The sequence below is a fragment of the Perca fluviatilis genome, chromosome 21 (assembly GCF_010015445.1).
Source record: "Perca fluviatilis chromosome 21, GENO_Pfluv_1.0, whole genome shotgun sequence".
Classification (NCBI taxonomy): Eukaryota; Metazoa; Chordata; class Actinopteri; order Perciformes; family Percidae; genus Perca; species Perca fluviatilis.
This window is the reverse complement of record NC_053132.1, coordinates 32,866,579-32,882,070: the sequence shown is the minus strand read 5'-3', so window position 1 is coordinate 32,882,070 and position 15,492 is coordinate 32,866,579. Positions and strand designations below refer to the sequence as shown.

At 42.1% G+C, this 15,492-nt stretch overlaps 1 protein-coding gene across 2 annotated transcripts in view; it reads left to right on the top strand.

Annotated features, from left to right (window-relative positions):
- Nucleotides 1–15,492, top strand: part of LOC120550790 (RNA binding protein fox-1 homolog 3-like) — a 1,027,376-nt gene that overhangs the window by 457,629 nt on the left and 554,255 nt on the right. The window lies entirely within an intron of this gene.

The following is a 15,492-nucleotide window of genomic DNA, read 5'->3' as shown; positions in this document are numbered from 1 at the left end:
CTCAAACAGTACAGGCACACTGATATATTGCACAGCATAAAGAGATCATGTAAATTGTGCATTATGTAAACAACGGACATCTGTTGGCTCCTGTGGGCATGACCTAAATAAGGTTTATTTTGGTTTTAAAATGCTGAGATATTTACTGCAGAACTGTAACGTTCCCTCAACAAAGTCATCAACAATTTTCGGGAGCATGTGGGCAAAGTAGAATGTGCGCAGCCTTATGATATGCCCCTGGACAAAGCCTTGGTCGTAGGGTACTTCGGTTTCTAGGTGCTCAGTTTTGTTCCAGATCACCAACTTGGAGTGCTGAAGCCCTGTGCAGTGCATCCCAATTTGTACCTGCATGTAGTAGCCTTTTGGACCATTGCAGGCAATATGGTAATCTACCCTATCTCCGTTTGCCACAGTTGTGATTTCGCAGTTCTTTGTTGCCAAAAATTCTGCAAGTGACTTGTTTCCCATCACAGGTGATTTGATCTCCAACAGAATGTCATTTTTTATCACTCCATCGGGAGATGCTGCAAGCTACGGTTCCTTTTTGCACACCACTAAGCCTTTGGTTTCAATGCTGTTGCCCAGAGTTTCCAAATAGTCCCTTGCAAGTTCCTCCACCTCCACTCCTTGACGGGTTGCGGCATTGCCACGGAAGGATGGGTGTAAGTGTTCTGACAAAAACTTGTCAGGCGCCGTGGTTGAGCGAATGGGCACCTTTTCTAGCTGTGCTCGCTGTGACGCGCACTCTCCGCGCATCATGCCAGACCTGTTCTTTGCTCTGTGCTTTTGTAGCCTTCTCAATCTCCTCAAGCTGGGCTGTGGACATGTTAAAGCGCCCATATTATACTCATTTTCAGGTTCATAACTGTATTTTAAGGTTGTACCAGAATAGGTTTACATGGTTTAATTTTCAAAAAACACCATATTTTAGTTGTACTGCACAGCTCTCTCTCACTGCTGTAGATCCTCTTTTCACCTGGTCTCTGTTTTAGCTACAGAGTGAGACCTCTTTTCTTCTTCTTCTTCTGTACTATCTTTGATTGCACTCGCACATGCTCAGTAGCTCAGATGTAGATCATGTCAGCTAGCTAGCTCCATAGAAGTAAAAGACAGGCTGTTTCTCCAACTTCAGTCAGTTACAAGGCAGGATTAGCTGGGAGACTTCTAAATGAGGGCGCACATGTAAGTAGTTCTTTTGGAGATTATGGTGAACTTGTGTGTGTTGTAGCAGTGCTTTGCTATTGAGAACGAGGTACCATGCTAGTGTTAGTATTAGCGTTAGCATGCTAATGCTAATGCTACGAGCTAACGGTTGCGGTTAGCCAGCTCATTTCGGACTGTGACGTCACAGTCCGAGCCGATTTTGAACAGCTCACCAGGAGACTGAAGGCAGGGCACATTCAGAAACCGTATCTCACTCAAAACAGCATGGATGGATTTTTTTCAAAGTTTGTATGTGTGTGGAAGCACCAGAGACACAAAAGACCACCCCAAATACCAGAAAAAGTGTTTTTTTCATAATATGGGCACTTTAATGTATTCATCATAGAAGGTTCTGCATTTTAAACAAGCCAGTGGTGTGTGGTGCTCATCATGGGTTAGGAGATGGAGGTGTGGACATGGTGTTGGCTCAGTGATGGAGGAGGTATTAGCATTAAAGCAGAGCTGCAGGAGGCTATTCCCAGGGCAACTGAAAAGTGCTGCCATTGGTGAGGCAAGTGCGTTCTTCCTCCACTCTTCATGAGTCCTAAAGAGTATCACCTCCTGTGCCAGTTCTGGAGTGGTAGAGGATGGCTGTGAAATTGGTGGTGGCTGGTAGAGATCCTTCCTGTTGTGTTGTTTGAAGCGCACATACTTCATCCAAGGGGGTAAGCTTCGCTTTAGAACTCGAGCCATCTATGGCGCCATTTTGTGGCTACCTGGCCATCACCTCCTGTTAGCATTCCACTGACCGCCATTTTTTTTTTACGTCACTTGACAGTGAATAACTTTACATCTGAAGCGTTTAAAGACTCTATTTATCCGTTGTTTATTTCTAAAGAAACACAACAATGTATAAAAGGCTCCATTACCTTGTACCTCACGTTATGGCTCCGTAGCAGACGTTTTTGTAAAAATAGGCTAACGATTGTGTCATAACCACGAGACTTACTGTCACACAGTAGAGGAATTACCGTATAGTACAAGAGAAGCTCACAGGCAGTTTGGACTTACGTTAGCTGTTTAGGTTTAATTACTAATGTTAACTAGCATGTTAGTTAGCAATAATTAGCCTGTGCTTATGTTATCTCCTTACATATACCTACACTCTCCGTCTCTGTAAGATTGGGAATGATTGAGAGTTTGATTAGTCCATTTTATATATGTCAATGACTTCATCTTCCTCTGACCAGCATTTCTTTTAGACCCAGCATTCCACTGGTTCTGTCTGTCTGTGCAGGCACGCCCGGTTTTCCCCTGTCTCACAGCATTTTCTACCTAGAGAGATATAGTAAAAACAGTGCATAGATATTATAATGGGTTCACTGCACACATGTCATACAATGAATATACAGAACATTGGGCTTGGAGAAATGCACTTTATGAAGAAAATGCGTTTTTTATCATAATTCAATTAAATTATGAGCGCACTTATGTAAACGGTACCTAAAAGCTGTCCAAAGAAACAGCAAAAGTAATGATTATGAATATGTAAAATATTGCAATGAGACATTTTAATTGTTTATTCATAAACAAGTGTTCGGTTCATGCATAAGCTCCAGTTCAGGCCGGAGCCTTATGTTGTGATTATCTATTGTGTGTCTGCTATATTTATTTTTTATTTATTAAATCCAGGAATTTGGTTAATGAAAAATTGATTAAAATTAAGATACAATTAATACAAAACGAAACTCGCTTTAAAGGCTTTGTTCTTTCTGTTTTGAGGTGTCTGTGAAAGTTTGAAAGTCTTTAGTGCCGCTTTCAGAGCGCTCACGTCCGTAATGGAGAACTATCACGTAGGCCTAACATTGTTTTTTCCTCAGAAATGCAAACACGAAAATTAAAACACAAAAGACTTTCTAAAAAATAACAAATTGATGGATTTATAGCGTTTTGAAAAGAAGACATAGGCCTAGGCTACAATGGTCAAATAATCTAGTTACCTTCCACAGGATCGCAGCTGAGTGGGAACAAGATCTCCCTGGTCCAGCAACACACGTACATCCCGCAGTTTTGACTTCTCCAGCTTCAGTTACCAGCACCCAAGCATTATGCCATGCATTGTTCAAACACTGGATCGGCTCTACATTTGCTTTCAGATAAACAAAACGATCATGTTTGTATGACATGACACAACCGACTTTGTTGCTGTGCAGATATTGATATGCCTCGGAGGCTTTCAGATTGTCCATTGCTTTTCCATCTATTGCCATGGATTGCACGAAGTAGGAGCAAATCTTGCTGTACGTTATGCTGGGCCACGTCGTCATGTTATCCTCCCAGTTCTGCACTGAATTCAGGTGGAGGAGAGTAACGCCATCTCCAGTCAAAGTAGTAGAACCGTGTTCCCAAGCTAGCGTCGACATCGCTGTGTTTACACCGGCAGACGATGTGCAAACAACTTCCGGCAGAAATTAAATGCATTTGTGTAGAGTTATGGCGCCACCTGGGATACAGCGCGTAAACTTGTGTATTCAATGGCCCTATTCCATTCATTCCCTGTCAGACCACCAATGTTGAAGTGTGGTTTTCTGTCATTGATTTCGAGCTTCTGTTACCTGCCTGCGTGACCTGCTGCCTAATTTGGACTCCTGCCTTTTTTCCTGCTCCCAGCCTGGTGAAGTCTGCCTTCCTTTGTTTATCTACCTGCCTATACTATTCAATATAATGATCCCTCAGTCTCACTGTTGAAACAGGGCCTCTTGGTTTGGAACACTTGAATGGTACACAAGTTGATGTCATGTTATAGTGTTATTTGTGCTTTCCTATCTGAACAGCTCCTTATCTGTGGCCTTCAAAGCCGCCCTGTTTATTGATTATTTCCAGTGACTGCTTCTGCCCAACAAGTGCTCCAAACCATACGCTGATATAGGTTGTTTATTCCTACCCTGTTATATGACCCATGGGAGCGTTTTCCATCCTCATACCTAAACCAGAGAACAGAGATGGCGGTTTTAAACATTTTAACATTTTAAGCACTATGTTAACGTTGTGAAACGGTCGCATTTTGGGTATGTTTAGGTACAAAAAGTACTTGGTTATGTTAAGGCACCAAAATTGATTTAGTTAAGTTTAGAAAAACATAATGGTTTAGGTTAAAATCAGACGTTACTTCACTTCTGGTTATGCAGGTAGCACTAAATGCCATGTAAAAAGTCACCATTTACTTTAATTTTCAAACAATAGTTCTGTGCTTGTTTGAGCCATCCACCACCCCAACCTGCTTCTGCATGCAGAACTTGGAGCTCTTATACTTTGTCACGTATCTTTCTGTTTTGCTCCCGTCATAAGTACTATGGCCAGTAGAGGGTGCCACCACTATAAACATTAATATGAGTCGTAATTGCTGCTTGAACAAACGACCTATGGAAGCATTTTTTTGGAGGGAGGACAGTCTTGTTTAGCCTGGAGTTTCTCTGTTTAGGTTGAAGAAAATAACTCGGTACATAGTTTATCCAGCTTTTGGTGTTGAACTGCCAAAAACAAAAAAAGAAGACAAAGAAAACTCATTAACATGAGTTCTGTGATCACAACATCAAGGTTGACCCCGGGGGATGGGTCTAAACATTTTCGGATTATGAAAGGTGGGTAAACGGTGTTTCCATGTGTTTACCCTCTACTGTAGATGGACATTCATGTTGGATGTCAGTGCAGAACACACACATTAGTTCTTACCATTGATTAAGTATGATTGCCATATTAGTTGGAAAGCACCAACAGCTTAGAAAAGACTCACTGGCACTGTGTGGATTATGTAATATGCAACTTCTATTTCAAACTTTCTATTTCCAGTTGATAATAAAATCACACATCAATTTAAATTTTTTCTTGGTTTTTGGAAAAACAGTCCACGCTTGCTACATTTCACTGAAACCTTACTGCTGACTGAACCAAATCACTTTTGTGATGAAAGCCTAACGTTTGCCCCCTACATCAGTCTATCCCTTCAGTATTTACAGCAACATGTCTGTGGAGTGGATTTATTGTCCGGTAGCAGTCAAAACTCTCTCTGTAATGAGTCTGGGTGCTGGGTGAGCTAACAGACGTACCCTGTTGCTCATTTGGCCAGGGTGGAGAAAGTAATTATGATAAACCAAATTACATTAATCATTTAGCTAAAAGTCTGCTGATGTGTGAACAATTTAGCAGCCAGAGCTCTCTGTTAGGGAATGAGAGATGAATTCAGTCATCACGGAGCAGTAAACAGATTTTTCACCCACAAAATGCTGGAAAACGGTTCATAGTTTTAGGAGGTTATGCCATCCTAAATCACTTTTTATTTTAGTGTTATTAATTAGTATGGTGAGATTTAACAATTAGGGAGTTTATAGGGGTTTCTGTGTCAACCAGACACACGCACAGCCTCCGAGCATCTGTTTTTCTCTGTGCCTTTTTGCCCCTCTTTCTCCAGAAATAATGAAACAGGGCCAGCAGAGTGGTCACAGCAGATCCATGACAGTGACTCTGGTGTCATTAAGAATCAATAAAGTAACGGCAGCGAGCAGAGGAGGGTGTTGTGTGTGTCTGTGTGTGTGTAAGATGGAGAGAAGGCTCTCTCTGCGTGACATGATTGGTACGCATAAAAAGCCCCATTCTGCTGACAGTTGCAGAAAGACACAGAATGGTGACACACAATCACACACTAAAAGAAACCACACACACACAGTGCTGCCCCTGAGAGTCTAGCATGACCACCTAATGGGTTATTTGTTCGCTGTTTCTTTGTGTCCGTCTCACTTCACACATCCCAACCCACACACACAAACAAAGAGACTGACATAAGCCACTGCTCTTATTCTGCCTCTCTCTTGCTTGCTATCAAACACAACACATGCCATCATGCATACCAGAGCATTCACAAATGCAGCAGATGCTCACACTAACATACACGACAACAACGTGGAATTGATTTACACATTAGGGGAATACTAGGGTGTGTGTGTGTGTGTGTGTGTGTGTGTGTGTGTGTGTGTGTGTGTGTGTGTGTGTGTGTGTGTTTTAATGCTTTAATGGGAAGGCTCCATGTTTACAATAGAGAACCTTTAAGTTCTCAGCCCTTTCCCCATAGTCATAATTTCACCTTCACTAACTGTAGTTAGATATGTATCACTATGTACGCACATACATGTTTGTGGCCATGTGTGTCAAAGATGGAGATATTTGGGATTTGAGCTACTTATGCGTTATATAGCATAAAATTAAATTCAAAATACATTGCATCACCTAGAAATGCAGGCTATTCTTTGTTGTAGATTGCATATAGAACATCGTGAATGACCAATTATGTTGTTTACAATGAGCACCATAATGAGGAAGCATCCCATGGAATAAGTCAGTGATTAAGGAATTTGCCAAAGGAAAGGCTTTTGTCTCTAAAAAACTAAATCTACTTTTTTGAGTTAGTAAATTATATGTACCTCCACTGTATTACTGGATACTACTTTTATCCGTTGATTGTGGTCTCAGTCTATGGTCTTCATTGCAATAGTAGTTCTTTGCAGTTTTTCACCACAAGATCAATAATGCTGACCCGCAGACCCCAAAAGATAAAAAAAAAAAATTATAACGTGATGATAACACCCCATCCTAACTTAAAGATATAACTTGTAAACTTTCTGTATTATGTCTAAAAATTACCATACCTATGTTTTATTTTATATATATATATATAATTTTTTTTGTGTACTTACATAATCCCAAATGTTTCCAATAATGTTCAAACCAAGAGAAATCTGTAATTCTAATCAGTGACACCGAGCATGCCATATGGGTTGACTAATTTACTGCCAGCTAGCACACCCTGGTCTATCTGCCTTATTCCCCGCCGCTAAAAGACTTTGTCGAGATGAGAGTGGACAGCATCCCCGGGGACACAGCCACAGTGATTACAGCAACCTGAAACTAGCCAGCACAAACCCCAGGGCCGGGTGTTCACGACACAAACAGCAAAACCAGAAAGTTTGCTGATCCATTGGGAAGAAATCAAGCTGCCACAGCGGCCAACCAAAGGTCCGCCCTCGAGCTGCCGCCCGCCTACCTCCCGTGATAAGGCACTGACGTGAAATATATTGTCATACTGTGGTTTTAGTTGGCCAATGTTAGCTTACTTGCTCGTTAACCGGTCAGCTACCACCACAAATAGAATCTAACTAATTATGAGGGAAACACTGCAGCTAATTAAATAAATTGACGTGACATGAATAAACGTTACTAAACGTAACATGAATGAAACTTTAACCCATAACTTCCATAAACAGATACATTTTTATCTGCAACGGTGGTTGTTTAATGACAACAACTCCCATGATCCCAGGCAACTTTACGGCGTAATCAAAAAGTCTGTTTGAGAGACCCCTATGGAGATGCCACAGTGGCAGAAATGTATTATATGTTTAAAGACACAAGCTGCTCTCTTTACTCCGGAATGGTAAAAACATTGGCATTGGTGAAAACAAAAAACTAGGGCTGTCAGCATTCACGTGTTAAGGGCCGAGCATAACGCGTTGATTTTTTTTATTGCATGCTGCCATTTATTCATTTATTTTCACTTCACTTGGCTTCACGTCGTGCCTAACAGGCTACTATTTTGACCCTTTGCCGCACCTTTACTTCTCATCAAGCTGCCATACTTTCTCCTAACACATCCTCCTGCTGCAGGCTGCAGCATGATAGAGAAATGCAGCAGCAACACAATTCTGAATGGAGCTTTTTATTTTCCAAAACTCCCGGACGGCTCGTAGACAAGTCGAAAGTCATAGGCACATTGTGTAAAGCCGAATTAAAATATCACAAAGCACGTCAAGCTTGAGCTACCACCTACGAGCTAAGCATAGTCCAGTTAACATGACTCAGGCTGATGCTAGTGGGCTCAGGCAAAGCTCTATTTTGGAGAGTTCTACTCGCCGACCGGTTATTGAAACCAAAGTGCAAACGCTGTCTCATCAACCGGTGATCACTGGACGTCAGTGAGTCATCAACATGATTTAGAAGTTACTGCACACTATATTGACTCTGGTAAGTAGGGTTGGGTACCGAAACGTGCCGACCTAAACGGTAGTAACGAGACCGAATAAGAACGAAAATTTTGGTGCTTCATTTCGGTGCCTGACTTTACACTACACCTGACAGCAGGTAACGTTAGCCTACCTTTAGCTAGCAGCTGGATTAAACAGGGTTAAAATGCTGACAGCTAACGTTAAACAGTGTAAAGTGTGACTGGATTTCACTGTAGAGGATTCCAACAGCGGGACCTAACAGTCTGCTCAGCAGCGCAGCAGCTGCCGTTGTCAGTATTAAACAACAGACGGTGCGTTCACTTAAAACAGGTAGCCTCGTGGTGCATTCACGGTAATTGTAAAATCCCCTTTTCCCATCTGGTGGTTTACTGGTGAAATAAGTTATTGTTATAGTTATTACATTATTATTAAATCTTTAATTTTGACCATGGCCTTAACAATAAACAAGTTGCTGACTGTTGTTTAGTACCCTTCTTTTTTCTTTTTTCTTCTTTTGTTTACAGTAAATAAATAATAAACTAATACAAATCTTAAAGGCAAGTTCATAAAGTAACTTTCTTTGCATTCATTTAATTCCCAATCAAGATACCCTGGTAAGAATTGCTTTCCATTGTTAATATGTACTTAAAAACTGTTCTGAAATGCAAAATAATAGAATTTTAATCATGTGATAAAACATGCGATTAATCGTGATTAACTATAAAAATTCAGCGATTAATCACGATTAATAAAAATTAATCGTTTGACAGCCCTACAAAAAACATGTTGAATATGGACGTTCTTGTCTGTCCATACAGTGGGTTCAAGTGCACTTCAGTATGTACATCAGTAGCCGATCACATTACCAATATGGTGCTTTCTGACAGCAAGCGATTGCCTCCATTGTAAATATGGAGGGTGGCTGCTGCTCTTGTGAATGTGCACGGCTCGTTGCCACTGTAGTCAGAGTTTATGATGGCTTAACGTTTGGGTAACACTTTACTTGAAGGTATCTACATATGAGTGACATGATCTTCAAGTAAAGTGTAACCAACTTTTGCAACTTGCAGTCGTGGTTGCCATGTGACCATGGTGACCACAGAAACATACGATGTAGGAAACGACACAGGCTGATTTACTGTATTTGCATTCACTGAATGATTCATCTCTTCACAGGCACAGAACAGACAGATCAATGAAGAGAAACAATATTTCAAAGTCTGATTATCCAGTCTGGGTCAATAAACAACGTTTATGATTTTAATATATTGCTTACCGTTTCCTCTATTTTAAGCCACAATTTGCTCTCTTTAGTTATCACATTTTTGGCTTTTTACAGTGTTTTAGTGGGCTTGTAACCAGGGAGTAACGCACATTTTGGTTGAGCTGACAATGACATTCCAGTCACTGGTGAGGTAAGTACCCAACACTCCCAGCGTGTCAAAAACGGACACTTGGTCAGGGGCCTTTGGCATTAGTTACTGACGCAAAAAGTAGAGTAAACTAATTACAATGTAATCCCATTTACTTTCTGGGTACCCATTTGGTGTAATTTTTCAACGCCCTAGATCGTTCGTCACTTTTTGACGCTCTGAGTTGGAACCCTTGCCGTCATTTTGTAATATGCATTGTGAGACCGATTAGTAAGGGTTAGGGACAGAGTGGGCGGGGTTCAAAATGTACGTTTAAGTGACACGCAGGACAAGACGGGACACAAACCCCCGTCTCCTGGGTGAAAGTCCTGTGTTGTTTGACCCATCGACAACCACAGCCTGCTTCCCGGTCTTAAATACTACTCGCTACCGTAACTCATACAACGTCATCTTACAGTGCCGCGGTCGAGTTGCTGCTCTGCCCGGTGCGTTCCGTTCAGGCGCTAAAGGGTGCTGCGTCAGTATCTGACGCTGAGAGCCACTGACCAAGCATCAATATTTGACGAGTTGGGAATAAGAACAGGTTAGGAAGTACCACTGCTTGAAGCCACTGTGACACAGTGACAATGACGATTCAGTATATGATGTATTCAGTCAGTGTAGCTTTAGGATTAGGTGTTAAAGATTTGTCTATACATGTACCAAACACCTCTTGTTCAGTATGCATGAGGCTCCTGTTGGGTTGGGTGTCAGACTGTTAGTCAGTGTCAGTGCTATTAACCTGTAGAACGATGATGTTGCAAATACAGCAAATACATCTTAAAATCATTTAATTTGCTTTATGAAAAAAATTTATCTGTCGATGTACAGAGACAAACAATAGCATTCTGATAGGGGCACCATCATGAAACCAACAATATATATATATATATATATATATATATATACATAAACAATTGACATTAATTGAATAAACATTCAATTTGCTGACCAAATCTGTATGTTGTAGCAAAAAATGTCAACATGAATCATTTCAGTTGCACTTTTAAGATCATCTTTAAAATCTTACACTAGTGCATACGCTGTGTCACTGAAAGCAATTCATCATGACAGCAAATATCCATTCTTGCATTCATTCATCTCAGGCTTTATCCCTCCTTCTTGGGTCTCTCTCATTACTGGACACAGGGGCTCATCATGATGATGAGGATCATTAATCCGGATAATTAAATTGATACAGTGGCTTGAGTGCTTGGACCTAAGAGGAGTTGTAAAGTTGCTTTCCTTTTGGGGATTTGTGTCTGTGTACTCTACATCGACCAAACAGCGATCTCCCTTTATGGCCCGCCATATACTAGAACGCTAGAACCTTAGCCTGAATTAGCAGAAGTTCTTTGAGCCCCTCCGAAGGTGCATTAATCTATGTATGCTGAATACATTAGCCTGAGTTAGCATTAAGGTAACATGGCTGGAAGACTATTGTGCCCACATATACACAAGCACACCAAGATGCATGCATTCTCACAAGCATACTCATGCAAATGTACACACACACCCGCCTATTCTACCACCCGCCCATTAGTCTTGCATTGTTTCCCTCTGCCACTGACACAAACTAAAAATGCTAGCTTAGATTATTCTCAGCTCAGCAGTTTTAGCACTCCTAGAAGTTGTGTGGAGAGCAATGAAGGTGTGTGTGTGTGTGTGTGTGTGTGTGTGTGTGTGTGTGTGTGTGTGTGTGTGTGTGTGTGTGTGTGTGTGTGAGACTGAATATCTTCCTCCAGTGCTTTTCTACAGGAAACCAGTAGAACGAGATGGGGTGCTCTAATAACTCCACCTTTTTATTTTACTGAAACCTTGCTTACTTAGTTTGGACTAAAGAGTTATGCTCTACATTTCACTCACACCTGTTATAAATGTTATACATTTTGCATGATTAACTGAGAATAGCCTGCATTAGAGACTGGTGAATTACAGAATCACCTATGAACTTCACTGAAATGCAACGTTTTTGCATTGCCTATTATAATAAAAACCTTTTTTTTTTATAATATCTAAGTAGTTACAGTATGAATGAATAACGTTTTATTTTGTCTGAAATAGTTTAGTGAAGTTATTGCTGGTCAGGTAGTTTTTGCATCTGACTAGTGTACCCATGGCTATCTTAGATTGTTTTGCTTCTGCAACCTGCCATGCATGTTCTTTTCATGTTTCCTCCTTCCTCTGTGTGCCACGCAAGTCTTCAGGGTATTGGAAGGTCCAGGGGAGATGTAGTAGGTAGTGGCCTTCAGGGGGGAGCAGTGGTGCTCTGGTCGTAATCCCAGAAAAGCTTCATCTGGCTTCAGTTGTTGTTTGGAGAAGCTCCCCCCATGGCCTAGAGCGGTGGCTTTGCCGGAGATAGCGCCACTGAGATGGAACTGAAAATGGGCAAACAGTATTTGTGAGATGGAGAGCTAGCAGTACTTTGCTTTATGGAGCCAAAAGGCTAGATGCTGTTGTAGCACTAACCCGTGAAATAGAGTTCACCCTCCCAGAGATGGCAGCTTACCGCTTGTCTATCGGACATGGAGCCATTCAGATGTTTACAAAGAGAGAGAGTGGTGTAATCTATTCACACACAAACACACACACACACACACACACACACACACACCTTCCCAAACACACAAATGCAGCACCCTTTGTTCTAGATACCCACAGTGGGACTCATTACATTATCATGTTACACTCTTAATTCTCACCCCTTTCACAGTTCACCTGTTCCTTTCCTCCTCTTTTTTCAATTTTAAATAATTACAGCACATCTAATCACTGAATTATTCCAGGGGTTAATTGTGTCTGACGCCTACAACTTCATCCTCCCTCCTCATCTCGCTCCATCTTCATACACCCACCCTCTCTTTCTTTCTTTTTTCTTCTTCTCAATTTCACTTTCAATTACCAAACTGCCACCACCAAGCATGTAGAAGGGAGAGAAAAAAAAAACACATGCAACCAGGAAAACACACACACAGGGCCTTGTGTATGATGCGAGATGGGCCTCATCCATTTATGCATGCCTCATTTAAGTGTTCCTATTGTATGTATCCCCTGGGAGAATGTATGCAGATGGACTGGTTGTGGTGGTGGTGGTGGCGGCAGCGGTGGTGGAGAATTCAATCACACACACACACACACACACACACACACACCGCAAGTATGAATGCCTATGTAGCTGCTGTTTTGCTGAGGTTGGGGTCTTCTCCTGTGCTGAGAAACATAAAGATCAGTGGCCATAACACACAGCCAAGCATACTGCAGTATATAGCTACAATCAAGCTTTTATGACCAGGTACAATAAACGAGGTTGAGAACTGAAACGGCCATTCTGCATACTGTGGGTCTTCAAAAAGTAAGGACAGTCAGCCATAAAGATATAGAGATATGTGGGACTGTGAAAAAGATCTTAAAAGAGAGATACTCCAGTGCATCTCTCCAGTGAATCTATCCCTGTCCTAAAACCGTTTTCTCTCTTTCTCAGAAACAACCAACAAGGGTACTTTGATGGTATTTGGTGCTATCTCTATTATCATGGTTGCATTGGGCGGCTGTGGCTCAGGTGGTAGAGCGGACGAAAGGTTGGTGGTTCGATCCCTGGCCCTGCAGTCCTATGTCAAAGTGTCCTTGGGCAAGACACTGAACCCTGATGCTGTGTTCATGCCAGCTCGGAATAACATATATTATGTCTGTATGTTTTTTGGCAGAGGCATTTGTCCACAATAAACAGTTTATTATCATTGAAATATGTTCAGTGAACCAAAGTCGCCTCCATCAAACGTCAGTTGTCAACAACGTGTCACCAACTGGGAAACTCGGTTAGCAAAAAGTTTCCCACCTCTGATTCCCAACAGGACGTTACATGAATGGTGACGTTTTCACTCGGAAAAACGTTTTTCCGATGTCCATGAACGCACGGTGAATTTCTCCCGATGCTGCGCCATCAGAGTGTAAATGTGTGTGAATGTTTATCTGATGAGCAGGTGGCACCTTGTACAGCAGCCTCGCCACAGTGTATGAATGTGTGTGAATGGTGAATGGTTGCTGTACTATGTTAAAGTTCTTTGAGTAGACAACTTTATCAAACTATAAGCCCGTGTTACACCTTTCCTGTTTTGGGCTCCCAGACCGTGGTCGGGAAGTACAGGGCCGATGTTCCCTTCACTTTACTGGCAGTATTGACAACAGATGAAGCCACCGTGTCTTGAGAAGCTTGTTTTATTGTTTGTTGTTAACTCACTTTGGCATTGTCTTCGCTATCTCCTTTCCCTCACGCAGGAATTCACTCTCACTTCGACACCAGTACCGCTCGCTCTCCTTGCTTGACCGCACACTCACTGACGTCACTAACTCAATGCACCTGCCATTCTTGCTCTACGCTACTCTCATAACACGTGGTTCTAGCCGTCACACATCCAGGTAGCGATGGTAGCGGTGGCCTGGGCGGGTGAAGCAGGGAGCCCGGCTCAACCTGCTGAGGAAGCCGCTACAGCGCCCAGAGCGCCAGAGAAATGTGCGCAACCGCCAGCAACAACACAACGTGCTGGAGAGCCCAAGAGCCTGGGTGTTCATCTAACGTGTTTGTGTACGATTAATTTCATAATTTGCATTTAGTGTAGACGGCAATCAGGTTTTTGGCGGATGATCACCTTTTGACACGACACCTGTTGCCCACTGCCGACACATGCTTGGGCTCTGTGTTGATGTAGCAACTCCTCGCCCCCACTGCTGTACTGTGCATATGAGAGACACACACACAGAAACAAACACACGCACGCACAGTGATTCCTCGATTCATAGTTAGATAGGCCTTAGGAAAGAAGATTGAGTTGCGCAGGCAGCAGTGATACTGTACCCACAATGCGTATGCTTTTTGTATGTATCTCGTTTGTTTCAGAACTGTTTGTTCTAAAACAGTTGTTCCTGAGGTTTGATCCATTTGAAAGGCTGACACCTTGTCTCACCCACCATGCAGTGACAGAGCAGCACGTCAGCAGCTGCTGCAGTCCTCCATCAGTGTCTCCATTGGATCCGCTCAGCCGCAGTACTGCTCTGGGCTCAAAACACAATCACGTTCTTAAGTGTGTAAGTGGAAAACAATGAGCAAAAGCTAAAAATACCCTTCAGATCGTAATTCTGTGCATTAAGTTCGAGCCGTGACATGGCTTGCATAGACGGAATACATAGCATACCTGTCCCATCAGAAGAGTTCTTAGGCCTTGTGTGAAAAAATGCAGCTCTCTCATCCATTTGAAGCCAGTCCATTAGCGCAGTGGGATGCCAGCGCAGGGTCTTCCAGCAAAAAAGTTGAGCCAGGTTCAATGTTTGCTGCAACACAATGCAACGTCATCTGGCAAGGCAATGCATTGGCCAATCAAATAAATTCACTCGTGTTAGATTACTTTGTAATGTAAACTCTGTCTTCTGTGAGTATTACAAACCGCTGTGCAGTGTTTTGGTGTCTAATAAGCCTTTTACATGCATTAATCTGTTACTCCAACAGGACTTCCTGGATCATATTTAATCATCTTCCTGGTACCTTAAACAACACAGCCCCATACACAGGACTGTTTTTGGTCTGAATCCTTGCTTAAGATTCTCTGACATTTCTGTGGGCTTGATTCATTCTCAGCAGGTGATTTCCAGCTTGAATCTCTTAGACGCCAGTCATACTTGTCATTTCGAGGAGAGTCAAGAGTATCATATTAAGTACTATAAAATACAAGTTCTATTTAAACGCCACATGTAGGTTGCTCCATTAGCCATATCCCAAATCTGACTGCAATCACTGCAGTCTTGGTTTTCCCATGATACAGCCTTCTTTCAGTCCACAGTTCAACAGTGAATGAGGAATAACTTTTGCCCATAAGTAGTTTCATTACAACAGG